Source organism: Dipodomys ordii, unplaced genomic scaffold (assembly GCF_000151885.1).
Source record: "Dipodomys ordii isolate 6190 unplaced genomic scaffold, Dord_2.0 Scaffold334, whole genome shotgun sequence".
NCBI classification, from domain to species: domain Eukaryota; kingdom Metazoa; phylum Chordata; class Mammalia; order Rodentia; family Heteromyidae; genus Dipodomys; species Dipodomys ordii.
In genome coordinates this window covers 190025-212317 of record NW_012267550.1, presented here as the reverse complement: position 1 = coordinate 212317, position 22293 = coordinate 190025, and the positions used below count along the sequence as shown (strand labels likewise).

At 40.8% G+C, this 22293-nt stretch overlaps 1 pseudogene; it reads left to right on the top strand.

Annotated features, from left to right (window-relative positions):
- The first annotated feature begins 2122 nt into the window (after window positions 1-2122).
- Window positions 2123-22293, top strand: part of LOC106001633 — a 36310-nt pseudogene continuing 16139 nt past the window's right edge.

The window sequence follows — 22293 nt, the reverse complement described above, 5'->3', positions numbered from 1 at the left end:
CTCCCACATCATTCCAATACTTGTTTTCCAGTATTCATTTTGTTGAACTGTGAGTTAGCCTTTTTAAGGAATCACACAGTATTTTCTTCAAGATTGTTTGGATCATTGTTTGGATCAATTTTTCAAGATTGTCAAGGGACACTGCACTTATACATTAGATGTAGAAAAAAGGTGATGGAAAAGGACCACTGAGCACATGTATATCACTATTTGAGTTCCACCATCAGGATGGCATGTGGAACAGCCACTAGATGGACAATTGTTCCATTAGGGACACAGAATATCCTGCCAACATACGAGCATTTCTGCAGTGTGAATTGAGAGCTCTAGGCCACTAGAATAGTGGCAGGAAGAAGGATCCAAAAGTTTGCTAGTGAGTCACTAGGAGTATCATTGAGGGCCACCACTAGCATTCCCATGATTTCTGCACCTGTGTATCTGACTATGGGAGAAACAGCATCCTATATTGGTCACTGCTTCAGAGTATATACATCTGTCTGGAAAATTTCACTCCTAGAAGTTATTGCCACTTAGATGGCACCTGATGATTCAGGCAATGTCCCCCAGCAGATTGGTACTTTTGTTATACATGATAAATCTACATAGATACATCATTATAACTCAAAGTACTTAGTTTCCTCTTAGTGTCTACATTCTAATGAAGTTTGACAAATGTACAATGACATAGATCTATTAGTGTAGTATCATACAGACTGGTTTTATTGCCCTAAATTCCTGTGTCCTTTGCCAATTTCCTCTCCCTTTCCCCAAAGCCTACCAAATGCTACCAAATGCAGATCATTTTATTGTGTCAATAGTTCTACTTTTTCCAGAATATTAGAAAGTTCTATTCATACTGTGAGGAGGCTCTTCAGATAGGTATTTCTTACTTAATAACTAAATTTAACTTATTTTCTAACTCCATGCATTTAATTTCACAGTAAATATACCACCTTTTTATTTGCACCTTTGCAATTCATGAGCTATTATACATGAAAAGCAGTAAGTTCTGCCATTCACCTGTTAATTAGAAAGTGTCATTTCAGCATCTGCTATTTTCTAGAACATCTTCCCAAGACAACAGAATCATAAGACTTGTTAGTGTCCTATTATGGCATTTAAGAGAAATGAAGGCCAGTGGCTGGTGGCTCATGCCTGTAATCCTAACTACTCAGAAGGTTTAGCTCCAAAGGTTCCAGATTTAAAGACAGCCTAAACAGAAAAGCCCTAAAGACTCCATCTCCAAATTAACCAGCAAAAAGCTCAGCTCAAGATATAGGTCAAGTGGTAGAGTGCCAACTAAGCAAGCAAGCCAAGTGAGTAGGAGGATCTGAGTTCAAAACCCAGTACCAGTAAAAAAAAAAAAAAGAAGCATAATGGGGCTTCATCCTCTTTCAGATAAAATTAGCATATGATTTGCATAAAATTGAAATATGGATTTCACAAAGTGAAAAGAAAGAAACAAAAAGAGAGAAACAAAAAGGCCATCCAGAGAGAAATAGGAAACCATCTTACAAAATCAACAGTGGAGGGCTTGAACCCACAACTTAAAAGATAAGACAGTCACAACATAAAGAGCTAGGAGAGAATTACTTTCAGAAAGGTAATAAATAAATGAGAATAATAAAACATGATCAACACAGTAAAACAGCAGAATAAAGAGAAAGAAAGAGGCAGGACACTGGTGGTTCATGGTTCATGACTACAATCCTAGCTACTTAGGAGTTTGAGATCTGAGAATCATGGTTCAAAGCCAGACTGAGAAGGAAAGTCTGTGAGACTCTTGTCTTCAATTAAGTACCAAAAAAGCCAGAAGTGGAGCTGTGGTTCAAGTGGTATAGTACTAGCCTTGAGCAATAAAGCTCAGGGACAGTGCCCTTATTAATGGCTAGGTCACCCAGATAAAATCTAGCAAAGCAACTTCATAAACTGCATCATAGATAAAATATTCCATCCCACAGATGCAGAATACATCATCTAGTGTTACAGGAAAGCAGAGAGTTCATGTGTCTGATGCTTTGGTTTTTTTAGTGAATGATTAGTGAATAATGTGAGAAGAGTTGGTATCTGTTTGAGGAGGGCTATTATAAGTAGAGAAGGGTCTGGGGGAAGGTAAGGAATCATGGTGGAAGCGGTCAGTGGACTGGAGGTTTCCAGAAAGTGGAAGGCTGCAGATTTGGGGGCTTTAGACAGAGACCTGGAAAGACAGGAAGTAGTGTTGAAAGAGAGGGTAAAAGAAAAGGATATCATGGTTGGGCTGTATAGTTTGTTATACCCAGGGCCTGATTCCAGGTGGGGAGACTTAGGAGACCATCCTCTAAGAGTAGAGACTCAGCCTTATCTGACCTCATGGTCTGAGGTTTGCAGTTGAAATCTGAGAGGTGTGGGCTGAGAGGAAGACAGTGAGCATCCTAGGTGAGAACTGCTGTGAAAGCATGGACACAGCGATAATCAGGCAGAAAGTCTGTTACATTCCACTCCCAGAAGTAATATCAGCAATGGATACAGAGCAAAGAAGGACCCCAGGAATGACCCTGTGATCAACCACCGGGTATACTGACCAAAGGGTCCAGAACCAGCCAATCGTGATCCAGAATTGTCTGTGCATTTTAGGTGCTTGTAGAACTTCCTGGGCTGTTGCTAAGGTTCTGAGGACAGACTAGGAAAAGGCTTTCTAGCAGCTAATGGTTCCATTGGTTCAGCTGTGAAGGTTGTAGGTCCTGTTTTGCTTGACTGGCCCAGCTTTATCCCTATGCAAAATGGGGGAGGAAATGGATTTTCCAACCCACTATTTAGATTTCTCCAGAAAAAAAAGAGGTGTTGCAGGAAGCTGCCCCAATTCCTCTTCTTGCTCCAAAAATCTCAGGTAAGGGTTGGGGGCATGGATTAGGTGTTAGAGAGCCTGCCTAACTACCTGGAGCTTAGATTTCGACCCCAGTATCACCAAAGAAAAAAATAAACCAAAACAAAAATAACCTTGGGAATTTTTTGTTCTCAAGTGAATTTTTCTGTTTTTTTTTTCTTCATCTACATTGGGTCTGGATCTGCAGGCAAGGTGGTAAAGAAGCTGGTAAGCAGTTGCTGCACTCTAGAGGATCAGTGACTAAAATTCACTACAAGTTCATATTTAAGAAAAGTCCCTCTGGGCACTGGTGGCTCATACTTATGATGTTAGCTACTCAGAAGGCTGAGATCTGAGGATAGCAGTTCAAAGCCTACCTGGGCAGGAAAGTCTGTGAGACTCCAATTAACTACCAGAAAACCAGAAGTGGCACTGTGTATCAAGTGGTAGAATGCTCGCCTTGAGCTGAAGAGCAAAGAGACCGCACCCAGGCCCAGAGTTCAAGCCCCACGACCAACAAAAAACAAACAAAAAAACATGCCAATCTGCTTTCTCAGATTGGTATGCCTCTCTGCCTCTGCCTAAGAGCTACTTGTATTTCTCCTTGTCTGAATGACTTTGTAATTCTTTCCCCTAGTTGTCTAGGAAAATAAATTATCCTGTTTTTATAGTCACAGGATATATGCTTTCATTCATAGACGTCACTCAGTCTCACTATAGGAAATATGGACAACAGGCTCAAGTTCATCATGAAAAATACTCTAGCGGGGTTCCAGTGGCTCATGCCTGTAATTCTAGCTACTCAGGAGGCTGAGATCTAAGACTCTTAGTTAAAAGCTATCCTGGGAAAGAATCTGTGAGATTCTTCTCTTCAATTAACAACCAAAGAAATGAAAGTAGAGCTGTGGTTCAACTGATTAGCCTGTCCTGGCCCTGAATTCAAGCTCCAGGATTAGTGCGCGCATGCACACACACACACACACACACACACACACACACACACACACACACACACACACACACACACACACACACACAAATTCCAAAGAAATTGAAAGATCTGGAAAAAATTATGTTAAGTGAAGTCGGGCCCAGAAATTCAAAGGATGCATGTTTCGTCCGTATTTATGGAAGCTAGATCTAGCTTATAAACGTAAGTAAATACATCGGGTGCTATGCAAGTGTATACAAATGTATTATGTGGTAGATTCAAAGTAGAACTCAAACAGTGTAATTCCTTAGAAAGGCAAGTCAAAGTTCAAAAGGAAGTGGGTACTGGAAAGGGTAGGGTGAGAAGGGAAAATGGGGAGAATGAGGGAAGGGGGAATGTAGGGGAGGGATGGGTGAGAAGGTTGGAAGGGTTACATTGATCAAGATGCATTGTATTTATAAAGTGCTTTGTCAAATGGCAACTCCTTTGTACAACTACTTAAAAATAATAATTAAAAAAGAGCCAGGAAACGGTAACTCACACCTGTAATCCTAGCTATGCAGGAGGCTGAAATCTGAGGCTAGTGGTTTGAAGCCAGACTGAGCAGAAAAGTCTCCCTGAGACTCTTATCTCCAATTAATCACCAGAAATTGAGTTGTAGTTTAAAGTGGTAGAGAGTTGGCTTTGAGCAAAAACGTTCAAGGACAGCACTCAGGCCCCGAGTTTAAGTCCCACAACTGATAAAAAATAAAATTAAAAAATGGGGTTTAAACCCCAATACTTAAACAAATCATATAAGGTATAAAATGGTAAAATACCCATAGCCCTAAGAACCCATAATAATTATTCTTACTACTTTGTAATAAATTTTTAGGGATGCTCCATTCATAAAGTTGCATCTTATTTTTAATTGAAATGATACATAGAAACATAATTTTCTGAGTCTATATAGATATCTTTGGGGTGTTATATGATATTTAGAAACAACTGCACATTGTGTATTATTTAAAACAAGAAATATCTTATTAAAAACATATTATTGTGGAAAACTCAAAATCCCTTCCACTTAGTGAAACAACTGTGTGTGTGTGTGTGTGTGTGTGTGTGTGTGTGTGTGTGTGTGTATGTGTGTGCCAGTCCTTGAGCTTGAACTCAAAGCTTGGGTGCTATCCCTGAGGGTTTTAGCTCAAGGCTAGCACTCTGTCACTAGAGCCACAGCTCTAGTTCTGGCTTTTGGTTGTTATTCAGAGGTAAGAATCTCACAGACTTTCCTGCTAGGGCTGGCTTAGAACCCCATCTCAGATCTCAGCCTCTGGAGTAGCTAGGTTTACAGGCATAAACCACCAGTACAGGGCTAACAATGTGTTTTAAGCACTAAGGTTCATATTGGGTGGTGATCTCAAGATCTATTTGTATAGCCTCAGATTAACATGACTTCCCCTTTCCTAAAAAAATATTGAAAAGCACCTGAATTTTTTTCTAATTTACCCTTTTCCTAAAGAAAAACAGTTGAAATTATTCCATACCTGATGAGAAGTAGAAATAACCAGTGACTCTCACTGGATAGTAATTATCTTCATTCAGATGGAATGTATTTCAACATTGTTCACCCTCTTAGTTTCTTTCATCTCCGTCCCCCACCCATTGTTTCTACTTGCCTCAGACATGCTCACAATTACAAACACATTTTCTTGTGGGTTTTACATATACATTTGTCTTTTAGGCCTAGCATTAATTACCATAATGAGAGAAAGCTTGAGTCCTTTGTCCTTCTGAACCTGGCTGATTTCACACAATATGATGGTCTCCAGATCCATCAAATTCTCTGCAAATAACATTCTTCTTTATGGCTAAATAGTAATACTTTGTTGTGTGTATATATCATATTTTTCTGAAATCATTTATCTGTTGTAGGGCATCTGGGCTGTTTTCATAGCTTAGCTGTTATGAATAGTGGTGCAGTGTGCAAGTGCTGCTATTGTATCCTAACTTACATTCCTGTGGATAAATGATCACAAGTGTTATTGGCCTAGCTAGATCCTATGGTTATTCTATTTTTGCTTTCTTGAGGAACTCCATACAAATTTCCATAGTAGTTTCATAAAAGTACATTTCATGTTACTTAGTTCACATGTGGGAAGATGGCAATAGTCAGTCACTGAAGGCTGATGAATAATAGGGGCTAGTTGAGAATGAGGAGAGTGAGAATAAGTGAGGGGAGTCCTTGTAATTAAAGGACTATATAAGCAGGGTGTGGGTGGCTCACACCTGTAATCCTAGCTACTATGGAGGCTGAGATCTGAGAATCATGGTTCAAAGCCAGCCCGGACAGGAAAGTCTGAGACAAAACTGGAAGTGGCACTGTGGCTCAAAGTGGTAGAGTGCTCACCTTGAGCTGAAGAGCTGAGAGATAGTGCCTAGGCCCAGAGTTCAAGCCCCATGACCAACAAAAAATAAAGGATTATATATGCATTTGCGAAATACCTTGGTGATAGCCCTTTGAACAGTGAACAAGTAATGAAAAATGAAGAAGATGGATCATGCTACTGAAGAGGCTGAATCTGCAGATTGAGGTTCAAACCAGTCCCAGAACCAGTGTACACACACACACACACACACACACACACACACACACACACACAGGCATACACACACACAAAGATGTTGAGGCTTATAATACTCTTCTTACTAAAAAGGCTGAGATCTGAGGATCACAGGTCAAATCCAGTCAGGCTAGACTGGATTCTTATCTTCAATTAACCAGCAAAAAGCCAGAGTGGTAAACCTAAAGGGAAAAAGCCAATGAAGAGCAAGAGGCCCTAAATTCAAACTAGTATCTGTGCACGGGCGTGTGCAAACACACACACGCACACACACACACACACACACACGAATGACAGTATAACAGGTCTTGTCTCAATTCTGGGTAGTAGGAAGTGGATGGTTCAAATGAACCTGAAGGAGAGTTAAAGTTGTCAAAATACTTTATATGTATGTCTGTGTGAACATAAAAGATAGACATTTCTTTTTTTTTTTTTTTTGGATCCAGTCGTGGGGCCTGAACTCTGGGCCTGGGTGCTGTCCCTCAGCTCTTCAGCTCAAGGCTAGTGCTCTACCACTTGAGCCACAACGCCACTTCCGGCTTTTTTTTTCTTATGTGGTGCTGAGGAATCGAACCCAGGGCCTTGAGCATGCAAGGCAAGCACTCTACCACTGAGCCACCTTCCCAGCCCCAAGATAGACATTTCTTGAGATTGATTTGAGAAAGGGGAAGAAAAATGAAGAAGGGTGATTGAGGGGATTACTCTGATCAAGATACATTGTGTGCATAAATGGACATAATAAAAACCTTATACAGTTAATTTATGCTAATTTTTAAAAAATAGGTAAATTTGGACAGACTTCTTAGATGTGTATCAAAAGTTTTAGTGTCAATTTGAGAAAGTGCTGTGATAAATCACACACAGAGTAGATACTATGACTTATAGACAGGAATTATGATTGTTTGTATTGTGCACACAGCCTTCAGTTCAGACAGGGTCTTGCCCTATCAGACAGGGTCTTGCCAAGTTGCTGTTTGCTTGGAGAGTACATTTTAGCAAGAGGACTTTCCCAAGGCTTCCAGAAAGAGACTCCTAGGCTAGGGCAGAGGCTGACTGTAGAGCTGGAGAAAAGCATAGGGTTGTGCTTTTTAAATTTTTTTAAATTTTTTTATTTTTGGCTGAAAAAATGCTCAGAATACTTTTATAAAACGTGAAGGGTGGGGGAATAGTAGGGCAGGTCACCCAGACAAAGCAATGCTGCCATCTATTGGCCAGAGAATCAGGAAGCTCCTGCAGGTGGTAACATTTCAGTCTACCTTACAGTTTTTTTTCAGCCTGGAGATGAAAGAAAAGGGAGCTATAAAGTCCAGAGAACCACAGAGCTCCAAAAGTCACTTCCCTTCCCCCATCCCTAGGAAGGAAGCCTCCCATGCTGTCCTGGGAACCACAGCAATAGCAACTAATGGGCCAGGTCACATTGGACATTTCTGGCTGAGGTTGGCAGGTGTCTGAGCCCTGAGATTGGCCAGTGCCTTTCCTGGGTGTGATCTACTCCATCCCTTGGACCTCTCCCCCCATTTAGCCCAGCATGTGGATTTGTTTCTCTAGTGTCACATTCACTACCTTCCTCTGAGGCCTCATCCTATGATCACAACTGCAGATCTCAGTGTACTGTATATCAGGGAAGAATTCGAATGGTGTAACTCACAGCCTAACAAAATGTTAACTCACAGCCTAACAAAATCAATACTAGAAATATGGCACTTGAAAAGTGTGGGAGGGAGGTCAAGGAAGGGGGTAGAAGAGGGAAGAGAGGGAAGGGGAAGAATGCAGCCATAATATTCAATGCATATCCTTGGAAAATTGAGGGGGAGGGGTTGGGTTGAGAGGGATGGGAGAGAATGATGCATTGTACTTATAAACTGATTTGTTGAATGGTAACCCCCGTGTACAGCTAAAGATAATAAAATATAAACAAAACAAATAACATTGGCTCTTTAAAAAATAAAGTAGTTTCTGATAGAGCTTCATGTTAGAGTGGGCCAAATGGTGGCCCTGTAATCAGGACTGGATTATTCCCCAGTAATTGTGAGAGGGGTAAACTTCAAGCCACTTTTGTAAAGACTTATTCCTATCTGTAGTGCTTTAACAGATTCAGACTTTGTTGTTGTTGTTGTTGTTGTTATAGTTTTGCTTTGTTGGCAATGGAACCAGGTTCTAGGACATGGTAGAGAGGTGCTGTACCATGAGGCAGACTTCCAGGTCAAGGCCAGCTACATCCTAAATTGTGGTAACCCATTTGGCTTTCCAAACCAGAATGTGACCTCCTCTAGGCTCTACTAGATAGAGTGCTAAAATTCCTGAACTGTGTACTGGTTCAATGTCAGTTTTGCTGGCAGGGGTCTGGCAGCCATTTCAGCTAACTGCTCACTAGAAAACCCTCTCAGATTTTGCCAGTTAGTTGAGGGGGGGGGATCACTTTAACCCTCTGGTGTCCTGTGAATTTTCATTTACATTTCCACAGCATTTTAGTGAGGAGTTAAATCAGGAAATGCCATAAAGTTACTAACAGGACAAGTGAGCTAGAAATTCCTCTTTACCTTTGTGCCAAAGAATGAAGTTAGGCATGGAAAGGCCAATAGAATTAGTTAAATAAAAAATAAAATCATCTAGTCATAGAAAGCCATAAGCTTATTTCAAAAACGAAGGGTAGGCTGGGCACCTCTGGCTCACGCCTATAATCCTAGCTACTCAGGAGGCTGAGATCTGAGGATCTCGAATCAAAGCCAGTCCAGGCAGGAAAATCCATGAGACTCTTATCTCCAATTAAGCACCAGAAAACTGGAAGTGAGGTTGTGGCTCAAGTGGTAGAGCACTAGCCTTGAGCTGAAGAGCTCAGGGACAGTGTCCAGGCCCAGAGTTCAAGCCCCACCACAAAAAGAAAGAAAAAAAGAAAAGCAAAGGGCAGCTTCCTATTAGCCTTGCTGGGCCTCTTTGGCCTTTGCTATCTCAGGATCTGCAATGGGTGTAGGGCAAGCCCAGGACACAGGCATGGACAGTCACTCAGTTCCCCACATCCCTTAGTGCCCACGAGACTCAGAACAATTGCATGAACTCTCTTGAGGTCCAAAAATTCCTTTCCAGGAGCTTTGAAAAAGAAGTGTCCTGTCAACTGTCAAGCTATCAGTGAAGCATTGCTGCTACCACATCAGAGAGAAAGGTCAAAGGAGATGCTAAAGGTGATAAAGCCAAGGTGAAGGATGAGCCATAGAGGTGATTGCAAATGTTGTCTTCTAGGCCTGCCCCTCTCAAACTAGAATCCAGGCCAAGAAAGGCTCCTGCAAAGAAAGAAGAAAAACTGCCCAAAGTGATAAAGGGAAAAGCAGATGCTGGCAAGGATGGGAACAACCCTGAAAAAAACTGAGATGCCTCCACAAATCCAGTCACAAAACACAAGGCAATGGAGATGTCAAGTGTGTGTGTGTGTGTGTGTTACAGCTTTCTGCTTTTATTTTGTGTGTGTGTGTGTGTGTGTGTGTGTATTACAGCTTTCTGCTTTTATTGTGTGTGTGTGGTATTGGGCACTCCCCCTGAGCTTTTGTGCTCAAGGCTAATGGTCCTATCACTTTGAGACACAGCACCATTTCCAGGTTTTGGTAGTTAACGGGAGATAAGAATCTCACAGACTTTCCTGTCCAGGCTGGTTTAGAACCACAATCCTCAAATCTGTTTCCTAGTACCTAGGATTATAGGCATGAGTCACTAGTGCCCAGCAGTTTTCTACTTTTAGTGACTTACTATTTGAAATACTGTTTTTTAAATCAAGTTTTATAAAAAAAAAAAAGTAGAGGGGTTGGGAAGGTGGCTCAGTGGTAGAGCGCTTGCCTTGCATGCCTGAGGCCCTGGGTTCGATTCCTCAGCACCACATAAGCAAAAACAAAAAAGCCAGAAGTGGCACTGTGGCTCTAGTGATAGAGTGCTTGCCTGGAGCTGAAGAGCTGAGGGAGAGCATACAGGCTCAGAGTTCAGGCCCCACGACCGGACCCCCCCCCCAAAAAAAGTAGAAGTTTGGTTATTTTGTTTTTTCTTTTTGTGCTGTCCTGGTGCTCGAACTATGGGCCTGGGTGCTGTCCCTGAGCCTCTTTGTACTCAAGCCTAGTGCTCTACCCATTGAGCCACAGTGCCACTTCCAGCTTTTTCTCAGTACTTTATTGGAGATAAGAGTCTCATGGTCTTTCCTGCCTGGGCTAGCTTTGAGCTGTGATGGATCCTCAGATCTCAGCCTCCTGAGTAGCTGGATTACAAGTGTGAGACACCAGTGCCCAACATTACATATATACATACTTATATATGTGTAGTTATGTATGCATATACTTATTATCTCAGTAGTTGGAAAAAGTAGTTGCTATTCAATAATAAATATGGCTCAGTGGTAGAGTACTTGCCTAGTAGGCATGAAGCCCTGGGTTCGATTCCTCAGTACCACATAAAAAGAAAAAGCTGGAATTGGTGCTGTGTTTCAAGTAGTAGAGCACTAGCCTTGAGCACAGAGAGGGTTAGAGCAGAGCCCAGACCCTGAATTCAAGCCCCAGGACTGCCCCATCCCTGCCAAAAAAAAAAAAGCCATGTCCAGAAAAAGTCCTTGAAAGGCATGTGACAAGACTGGAAGGGTGTCAGTGCTTTTATATATATCAGTAAAATATAATAACTGCTTCTTTTTTGGGGGGGGTCCGGTCATGGGCCTGAACTCTGGGTCTGGGTGCTGTCCCTCAGCTCTTCACCTCAAGGGTAGTGCTCTACCACTTGAGCCACAGCGCCACTTCCAGCTTTTTTTCTGCTTAAGTGGTGCTGAGGAATCAAACCCAGGGCCTCATGCATGCAAGGCAAGCGCTCTACCACTAAGCCACCTTCCCAGCCCCACATAACTGTTTCTAAGTACTAATGAACTGTGTTGTAGGTATGGAAAACCAAGACTACTTCTGGGATGTCAGTATTAATACAAGAGGAATACTATCCTCCTTGTGATTCACATTAAGTAAGGTAAAAGTGTTCATATCTGTCCATGTAGAAAAACTACTTCTGCAAATTAAGGAGGCTAAGATCAGGTGCAGCAAGCTTTGAGGCCACCCAGTGTAAAACCAGTTTTCAAGACCCCTTTTCAATAAATAGCTAGAGGGTGGTAGTTGTTATCTCAGCTATGACAGGAAGCATAAAATTGGAGGACCAAGCCAGGAACTCATGGCTCACACTTGGAATCTTAACTATTCAAGATGCTGAGATCTGAGAATCATAGTCCAAAGTCAGACTGGGTAGGAAGGTCCATGAGATTCTTATCTCCAATTAGCCACCAAATAGCTGACAGTAGAGCTATGACTCATTTAGTAGAGTGCCAGCTTTGAGCAGAAAAAGCTAAGGGACAACATCCAGGCGCTGAGTTCAAGCCTCCCCCCCACACATTGGCAATAATAATAATAATAATAATTGGAGGGCAAAGGAACAGGCCCAGCTCTGCTCAAACTCAAGACCCTATATAAAATCCCCAGGGTAAAAAGAAGAGCTGGAGGCCTGGCTCAATAGTCAACAATGTGCCGAGCTAGCACAAATCTAGGAGGAGAGGGAGGAAAAGAGGGAGGAGGAAGGATAGGAGGAGGAGGAAGAGAAGGAGGAGGATCAGAGTTCCTATGTATTTGTCCAAAAATATTCTTTTTTTTTTTTTGAGTCCGGTCATGGGCCTGAACTCTGGGCCTGGGCACTGTCCCTCAGCTCTTCAGCTCAAGGCTAGCGCTCTACCTCTTGAGCCACAGCGCCACTTCCAGCTTTTTTCTGTTTGCTTATGTGGTGCTGAGGAATCGAACCCAGGGCCTCATGCATGCAAGTCAAGCGCTCTACCACTGAGCCACCTTCCCAGCCCCCAAAAATATTCTTTACTGTAAAGAAGAGCTGATTTTCTAGTATCTATTACTGTGTTTTCCTCCTACATATTTCTAAATTTAATTTTCTTTGAATTATTATGTTCATTTTCTGACAGCAGAGGTTAAAAAACTTAAACTTTTATATCTAAATATATGGGTCTTGTCAAGGGCACCTAATATACATTCCAGATTTGTTTGGAAATATCAGCAACAACAATCACACAACAGTGTTAATAATCAGGAGATAAAACACTTCTGTATTACTTTAAGTGAGCAATGTCCACTTGTACTGTACTTCCTTCAGCCCCAAGCCCACTCAGACAAAACATGTTCCAGCTTCCACTATTCATTTTGTCAATCTGTCAGTTAACTGATCAAAGGAGTTACACCATAGGAATCTACCTCTGCCTATACCATACTTAAATCCATTTCTTTGTGTATATAGGCATATGGCCCTGTGTCTATTTTTGTAAATGTTTTATCATTTAGATCTAACTTTCACATATGAGATAAACTGTAGTGTCCTTTGTGGAGGCTCAGTTTCACTAGTGTAGTTGGAGTTGGTGGGAAGGTTAAGAAAACACCCACCTGCCTATTTACATTCCTGAACATCTACTGATCATCTTCCCACAAACCCCAAAAGCAGACTATTTCCTTAGCCTTATCCTCAGGCAGTAACTAGAGGTAATTTCCACTAAAGACTGGAGGTAAACAGGAGATAGTCTCGTCAATGTCCAGTTTGTGTTCAGCTTAGAATCCCCACAAGTACCAGAAGCAACATGCAAAACTATGCAGATTCACTTTTTTAAAGTATTATACTTTAAAGATGGAGGGATAATTTACTGCTATAGAAATAACAGAGTTTACATCTACAAATTTTTGGAAAGACAAATCAGACAGCAAATGTCTTATTACTTGAATTAATGTCATTTAAGAAACATATTGTAGCTACTCGGCAGACATATCAGGAGGGGATTATGGTTCAAGGCCAGCCTGTGCACAAAGTTATTGAGACCCCATCTCAAAATAAAATTGGGCAATGTGGCATGCACATGCCCTCTCAGATATGTAGGAGGTAGTTAATGGCAGGCTTAGCAAAAACCAATAGAAAATAAAGGAGAATGTGCTAGGGGTAATGTGCCTGTCTTATAAGTGGGACATCCTTAGTCCAAGCCTCAATAATGCCAATAAAACAAATTAAAAACTGAAGAAAAGTGAAGTCAAAGCTGTATAGAAACTAACAACATACTCAATATACTCAAATTATGTTCTTTTTTTTTTCCTTGGGTGGGGGTGGTCATGGGGCTTGAACTCAGGGCTTGGCGCTGTCCCTGAGCTTTCTCTGCTCAAGGCTAGTGCTCTACCACTTTGAGCCACAGTACCACTTTAAGCCATGTTTTCTGGTGGTTATTTGGAGGTAAGAACCTCACGGATTTCCCTACCTAGGCTGGCTTTGAACTCTGATCCTCAAATCTCACCCTCCTGAGTTACTAGGATTACAGGCATCAGCCACCTGCTCTTGGTGAGCATTTTCTTAATGTTGATTATGCCTTCTACCAAAATCTAATGTTTTAGATTCTTTTATAATTTCTGACTTTAATAAATACTTTATGTATCTCAAATACCAGTTTGTAAGAAAATGTCTGAGCTAGTAAAATATATTCTAGTAGCAGCTCTAACAGGTTTTGTAAAATTCTACACAGATCTCTTAACAGCCAAATCTATTCTTTCTCTTTTTAATTTTATTTTGGTACCTGGGCACTGTCTCTGAGCTGTTTTTCTTAGCACTTTACCACTTGAGCCATACCTCCACTTCCTGCTTTTTGGTGGCTAATTCAAGATAAGAGTCTCACAGACTTTCCTGCCCAGGTTGGCTTCGAACCGTTAGTCTCAGATCTCAGCTCCTGAGTAGTTAGGATTACAAGCATGAGCCATTGGATTCCAGCCTTCCTCTTACTTTAAATAGTGTATTCGAATAAGAAAATAATAAAAATGATAAGATCATTTTTTTTTGTCGGTCGTGGGGCTTGAACTCTGGGCTTGGGCGCTGTCCCTCAGCTCTTCAGCTCAAGATGAGTGCTCTACACTTGAGTCACAGCGCCACTTCCGGTCTTCTTGGTTTATTGGAGATGAGTCTCATGAACTTTCCTGTCCGGGCTGGCTTTGAGCCGTGATCCTCAGATCTCAGCCTCCTGAGTAGCTAGGATTACAGGAGTGAGCCACCGGCGCCTGGCTAGATAATATCATTTTCAATGCTGGTTATTGTATTCACTAGTTTTGTTGGATAGTATGTAAAGATACAGTACTCTGTTTTGCAGGATTTGTCATAGTATATCTGCTGAAATCATATTTGAACATCTGGATTGAAAGTTTGTGTTTACTAAATGCATAAGCAGAGATTGCCTGATCCTTTCTTTCTGTAAGGAGACCATAATGCCTGTTCATACATTCTGTCAAATTCTGAATTCTCCGGCTCTTACAAAATACTTGTCCTTTCCCAAATAAAACCTGGCGTGAATGAATGATAAAATTTCAAAGCAAGGCATGAGTAAAATACCTGTTTTGTGCACATTTCCTGTAGAGGTCAGCCTTCACAATGAACATAACATAACATTGTAAGCACTATACCATGGAATCAATTCCAGTCATAGCATGTTACACTGTACAAGTTTTGCATTTAGATCTCAGTTGATATAATCCAAAGTAAAAAGACAATCAGGTAGCTGGGTTCTGGCGTCTCCAATCTGTAATCCTAGGTACACAGGAGGCTGAGAGCTGTGGATCACGGTTTGAAGCTAGCCTGGATAGGAAAGTCCATGAGACTTGTAACTCCAATTAACCACCAAAACAGCAAGAAGTGGAGCTGTGGCTCAAGTGGTGCTAGTCTTGAGCACAAAAGTTCAGGAATAGCACCCATGCCTTGAGCTCAAGCCCCAGAAGTGGCACTAAAAAAATCTGGTAGTATTTATTGAGTACACAATAAAGTATGTGTTACACATGTGTTTTTCAGATAATCATTAAAGGGCTTCTGAATTGATCAAATCTCTTGATGTTTGAGAATGGCATTACCTTGTATTAATCTAAGCATTCTTTTCTTTACAGAGTGATTTACAAGAAAACTCATCTTTAGACTCATTTCACGAGCCTGGCAAACATGCTTAAAGTCTATGATTAGAAAATCATAGCTTCACATGAACATTTATTAAACCACATAGAAAAATTGGTTATCATCTAATGTAACAAATATTAACAACAGAATCAGTGTAAGAAAATTCAAGTGGTACTTAATAAAGGAGAGGTATAAATCATTAATAAAAGGAAAGTAAATCTGACTACTGAATTAAAACTTTCTCTTCCTAAAGTTAGATAAAACAGAGTGTCTATTGACTTAGGGTTGGTGACAATGGAAAAAACCCAACAAGGAACATGAACAAGAGGAATGTAAACAAATAATTAATATATTGCATAATTGAAAGGGAATACATTCTTTTTTTTACTCTTCCATCACCTCACTCCATCACACTAGTCCTCCCCCTCCACTAACTGCCTCCCTGGTTTATACTCATGTCAGTCTTTCCTTTTTGTAAGTCAAGATTCAAAATATGAGTTTTTTTGTCTTTTTCAGCCTGGCTTATTGAACTTTAACATGAAGATTTCTAGTTTCATTCATTTTCCTGCAAATGACATAGTTTCATTCGACTTTGTAGTTGACTAACACTCCATTGTGTGTGTATGTATGTATGTACATATGTGTCTATATGTGTGTATATGCATATCACATTTTATCAGTTAATAGTCACCTAGGCTGATTCCATTGTGAATAATACTGAGATAAAATGGATATGCAAGTATCTCTACTGTTAATTCATTTGATTCCTCCAGGCATATACTTAGGACTGTATGGTAGTCTTGCGGTTGGTCTATTTTATTTTTTTAAACAGTATATGAATACAAGGTGTCTGACAACATTGTCACCCATCACTCCTAACCCATCCCTTCTCTCACTTTTTTTAAAAAATGAGATTAGGTGATTATATAAATTTCACATATTTCATGGTTTGGTGGAATAGTGATACTAAGTTAAAGTCACAAACACATTTTATCCTTCACAAGGCAAATTGTCATTATCATGGTCTATAAAGTTTGTGAATTCTATGAGCTTTGACAATACAATTATTTCTTCCACATCAGATGATGTTTACCTTTCTTTCCTTTTGCTTAGTGTAAGCTGTTCCCTCTTTCCGTCTCATTCCTCCCTTCCCATTGCTGTCTTTGGTTTGCTTAATTCTTTTTCATCTATGTTCCAGTGCAGCTGATGGGCCCCTTTGTTGTAAGCTGTTCCACTTCCCACTTATTCTGCATCCTCCTCCTAACTTCCCTCCGTTGTGTGCGTATATATACCATATATATAGTTAAGAACATGGAGTCCTTTAGCAATGATATGACAAAATGTGTGGGTGTCCTTTGTTTCTAGAGTCCTGTTTACTTTGTCATATCTCCTTGCATTTTGGTTTTAGCATCCACGTATCAGGGTGACCATGTGCCATTTTTCTCTTTGTTCTTGGCTTACCTCGTTCAAAATAATTCACTCTAGTTCCATCCATTTCCCTGCAAATGCCATTATTTTGTCTTTTCTAGTTGCTGAACAATATTCCATTGTATATAGGCACCACAATTTTTGGATCTATTCATCAGTAGTGGGGCATCTAGGTTTCCATATCTTGGCTATTGTGAACAGTGCTGCAATGAACATGGAAGTGCGTGTGTCCTTGTATCCTGGTTCCTGTTAAGGGTAGATGCCTAGGAGTGATATGGCTGGATCATAGGGGAGGTCTATATTTAGCTTTCTGAGGTACCTCCAGACTGCTTTCCAAAGTGGTTATATTAATATATTCCACCAGCAATGCAGTAGGGTTCGTCTTTCTCTGCATCCCCTCCAGCATTTGTCAGTGGCTGAATTTAGGATGTGGGCTATTCTGACTGAGGTAAGGTGGTATCTCAGTGTTGTTTTTATTTGCATTTCCTTTACAGCCAGGGATGATGAACATTTCCTCATATGTTTCTTTGCCATTTTTATCTCTTCTTCTGAGAAGGCTCTCTTTAGCTACCTTGCCCATTTCATGATTGGTTTGTTAGATTTGTGAGGGGTTCATTTCTTGAGTTTCCTGTATATACTGGATATTAATCACTTGTCTGATATATTGATGGTAAATTTTTCCCCAATTAGTTGGCTTTCTTTCTTGTTTGGTTGCTATTTCTTTAGCTGTGCAGAAACTTTTTATTTTAAGATAGTCCCATTTGTCGAGTCTCTCTCCATTTTGTTGTGACCCTGGGACTCTGTTCAGGAAGTTCCTGCCTGTGCCTATAAGTTCAAGTGTCTCTCCTACTCTGTCCTGCAGTAGTTTCAGAGTATCAGGTTTGATGTTAAGGTCTTTAATCCATTTTGAGTTGATGGTAGTGCATGGTGACAGGCTAGGGTCCACTTTTAGTTTTCTGCACGTGGCTGCCCCGTTTTCCCAGCGCCAGGAATTGAAGAGGCTATGATTCTTCTACTGTATATCTTTGGCTCTGACTGTACGCATGTGGTTTTATTTCTGTTCCATTGGTCTTCGGGTCTCTTTTTGTGCCAGTATCAAGCTGTCTTGTTATTATGGCTCTATAGTAGAGCTTGAAATCCGGTATCGTGGTCCCTCTCGCATTCTTTCTTTTGTCTAGAATTGCTTTGGGTATTCTAAGTCTTTTGTTATTCCATATGAATTTTCGGATTGTTTTCTCTATTTCAGAAAGGTATGTCATTGGGATTTTACTGGGAATTGCATTTAATGTGTTTATCAATTTTGGCAATATGGCTATTTTCATTATATTATTTCTGCCTATCCAGGAATATGAGTGGTCTTTCCATTTCCTGGTATCCTCTACGAGTCCTTTTTTAAGGCTTTTATAGTTTTCATGAAATAGGTCCCTTATATCTTTGGTTAGTTAATTCCTAGATACTTTTTTTAAAATTTATTTTGAATGGGTTTGTTTCCTTGATTTCCCTTTCTGCTTGTACATTGTTGGGAATATATGCTTAACAAACCAGGAGTGAAGGCACATACATGTAATCAAAGCTAGAATAGTAGTCTGGGGCCAGCCTGGTCCACTCATCTCTCTATATGCAAGCAGCAGTGCTACAGCATAAAGGCAGGCCAGGCTTGAGAGCAGTAGGTCTGACACTCAAGAACAGAATAAACTCATCAAACCTTTAAGACACTCCACCTTAACAGAGAGAACAACAGTGTTTCAAATCTAGCTCCTCTAGGCTAAGGAAAACTGGTTTTGTGTCGCAAGGCTTGAAAGTCCTGAGCTATCTGGTGTTTGACTTCTAGAATGAAATACTGTCACATCACTGAGTTCAGATACCAGGTGTCTGTGACCCCATCCAGATGTTCTGGTCTGGTGACATATATAATAAGCATATTGAGAAGCTGTCCTGAGGTAACTTTGAGAACTTACCTACACCCACTTCCAACAAGTTAGCATCCTTGCCTGTACCCATGACCTTAGCTTCCTTCAGTTCACCTCTGTGGTCAGAATACTGCAACTACTTAGAAAGTCACTGGGCCAGTCAAGTGGTGGTGGCTCACGCCTATAATCCTAGCTACTCAGGAGGCTGAGATCTGAGGATCATGTTTTAAAGCCAACTTGGGTTAGGAAAAGCCCCTGAGACTCTTTATCTCCAATTAACTACCAAAAAACTAGAAGTAGAACTGTGGCTCTGGTGGTAGAATACTAGCCTTGAGTAGAAAAGCTCAGGGATGACAATCAGGCCCTGAGTTCAAGCCCCATGGCTAGCAACAAAAAAAAAAAGTCACTGGGTCTCCTTGTGGAGTTCTTATTGGCAAGACAGAGGAAGCCATTGCTCAAGAATAGATGGGACATGCCCATCACCTTCTGGGATGTGGTGGTCTCTGTCTTTCAAGGCCTCAATGATACCCAGAAAGAAATCTAGCTGTAGCTCTCCACCCCTATATTTCATAGCCTGCTTCCTTGGTCCCTATAGGGACCATAGAAGGGTCTTACTATTGGAAGCATCTTTCCACTGCTTTATCTGAGGAGGTTTCACAGCATTCTATGAAGCTCCTTCCTTCAGTCACAAACGTCTTTGGAGAGGGGAGGCAGATAGGACAGAGGTTTGAACCCAGGGCTTGATTTTGGCTAAGAGAACACTCTACTGCAATGGCCACATTGACACCCTTTTTGCTTGTTATTTTATTATTATTTTATCTTTGAATTATCCTACATTGATAATGAGAGGATTTCCTTGTGGCTTTTTTTGTTTGGTCATGGGGCTTGAACTCCATGCCTGGGAACTGTCCCTAGCCTTTTTTCACTCAAGGCTAGCATTTTACTACTTTGAGCCACAGTGCTACTTCTGGTTTTCTGGTGGCTAACTGGAGATAGGAGTCTCACAGACTTTCCTACTGGGGCTGGCTTCAAACCTTGATCCTTAGATCTCAGCCTCCTGAGTAGCTAGGATTACAAGTGTATGTCACTGGTGCTGGGCTTATCATTATGGCATTTCAATATATAGACACAGTGTACCTGGAACAAATTAACTCCTCCACTATATTCCCATTCCTCCTCTCTATCCTCCTTACTTTTCAAACAGCATTTAGTAGGTTTCATTATGATCTGCTTATTTTTAAGGTAATATCTAACTTTTATCCCAGGAATGCCTGGAGCACAATCCACCTATTATAGCTGGAATGAGAGATGTGTACCAAAGTTCCCAGCATTTTTTAATTTAGAGAATACTTTATTAGTTTCTGCAATCAAACCCATGTAGATAAGACCTTACATATTTAATACAGTGTGTTTATCCATGTACAAATGAAAAAAATGTTTAATGTTTCTAGACCAATATGGCTATTAATTTCTGTACAATGCTAACTCAAGACAGTAAACTGGGATACTTTTTTCCAAAGTTGACAGCACAGCTAAAGTTTCCAAAAATTCAAATTATATATGTGCATATTTATATTTATATAAATTTATATAAAAGACCAATAATATCCAGGAGCTAGTGGCACACACCTGTAATCCTAGCTAGTTAGGAGGATGAGATTTTAGGATTGCAGTTTAAAGCCAGCCCAGGCACAAAAGTCCCTGAGACTCTTATCTCCAATGAACCACCAGAAAACTGGAAATGATTCTGTGGCTCAAGTGGTAGAGCATTAGTCTTGAGCTGAAGAGCTGAGGGACAGTGCCCAAGCCCAGAGTTCAAGCCCCAGGACCCACCAAAACAACAACAACAACCACCAATATTAACAGTAAGTTAGTGCCCAGCATTTTCTTTTTTTCCCAGCTGATAAAGGTTTGGTTTTTTTAATGTAATTTTATTGTAAAAATGCTGTACAGAGGGGTTACAGTTACATGAGTAAGGCAATGAGTACATTTCTTGTTGATCATTGTTACCCCTTCCCTTGTTCTCCAACTATTCCTTCCCACCCCAACCTCCCTCACTCCCCCCCCCAAAGTTGCAAAGTTTCCAATATACTGTCTTGTGGGTATCCTTGTTGCAATGGGTCATCCTGTGTCATTGTTTCAGTGCTTTGTTATTCCTTTTCCCCTCCCCATATTAGACAAATGTATATACAAGATACAGGGTACCAAAATCAAGTACAGTGACAACAGGGGATATACCATGGGGGGAAGAACATACAAAAGAAACAAAAAAAATCACATAGTACATTAAAAACAACAAGGAAAGACCTCTTGTGTCCATATCTTGGGGTTCATTTCACTTAGTATCATCTTATATGGTCATATGTAGATCGTTTTTGAGCTTTTCTGCTCATCTGATAAAATTATCCTAGACATATACTAATTATTGCAAATGAGGGAAACTATGGGGCCTATATTTCTTTGGGTCTGGCTTACTTCACTTAATATGATTTTTTTTCAAGTCTTTCCATTTCCTAACAAATGAGATGGTATCATTCTTTCTGATGGAAGCATAGAATTGCATTGTATATCTGTACCATATTTTCTTGATCCATTCATCTGTCAAGGGTGCTCAGCATTTTCTAAAAAGGTGTTTCAAGAATGTTTTGCTTGAGAAAAGTTTGAACCCAGTTGCATGCCATCTACATTGCCTGAATATCTAGGATTACAGGCTTGAGTCATCAGGAATCAGTATATGGCCTACACTCATCTTCTGAAAGCAGAACTTGAGCTGGGGAATAGAAAGGGCTACTGCAAATACCACCTATGCCCAGGGGACACAATGGGCCTGAGACTACGCACAGATCAACAAATAGAAATGTGGATTTAAATCAGGCACTGGTGGCTCCTGCTTGTAATCCTAGCTACTCAGGAGACAGAGATCTGAGGATCATAGTTCGAAGTTAGCCTGGGCAGGAAAGTTTGTAAGACTCTTATCTCCAATTAACTACCAGAAAACCAGAAGTGGAGCTGCAGCTCAAAGTGGTAGAGTGCTAGCCCTGAGCAAAAGAGCTCATGGACAGCACCCATGCCTGACCTACATAAATAAATAAATAAATATGGGCTAAAGAAACAGCAAATTCCCTCCCCCACACCCAGAATGTTACCTCACTCTCGAAGGCGCCCCCCTTGCCCCTGAAAAGGGTCTGAGAACTGATGCAACACATTCTGCACCAGGTGACAATGATTCAGACAGAAGACAGAACAACCTATCTCCTTTCTGGATTATGACAGTGACAAGGGTAATGACTATCCTTGCTATTCCATAAACTGCACATGTTAGGGTCAGATGGCAGGTAGAAGTGAGTTTCTCCCTGGACCTGTGTTTCAACTGGATTTCAACAGAACAGGAACTATCATGTTATAACCCTTTGTCTAATGCCAAACAATCCCATGCTCCTTTCCTCACCTGTCCCCAAACCCAGCATTACCAACATCTGTATGGCAAGGCTACCAGACAAGAGGATTTATGATGATGATGATGATGAAAATACTGTACAGAGGAGTTACAATTACATGGGCAAGATAATGAGTACATTTCTTATCAAGCATTGTAGCCTCCTCCTTTGTTTCCCCTTC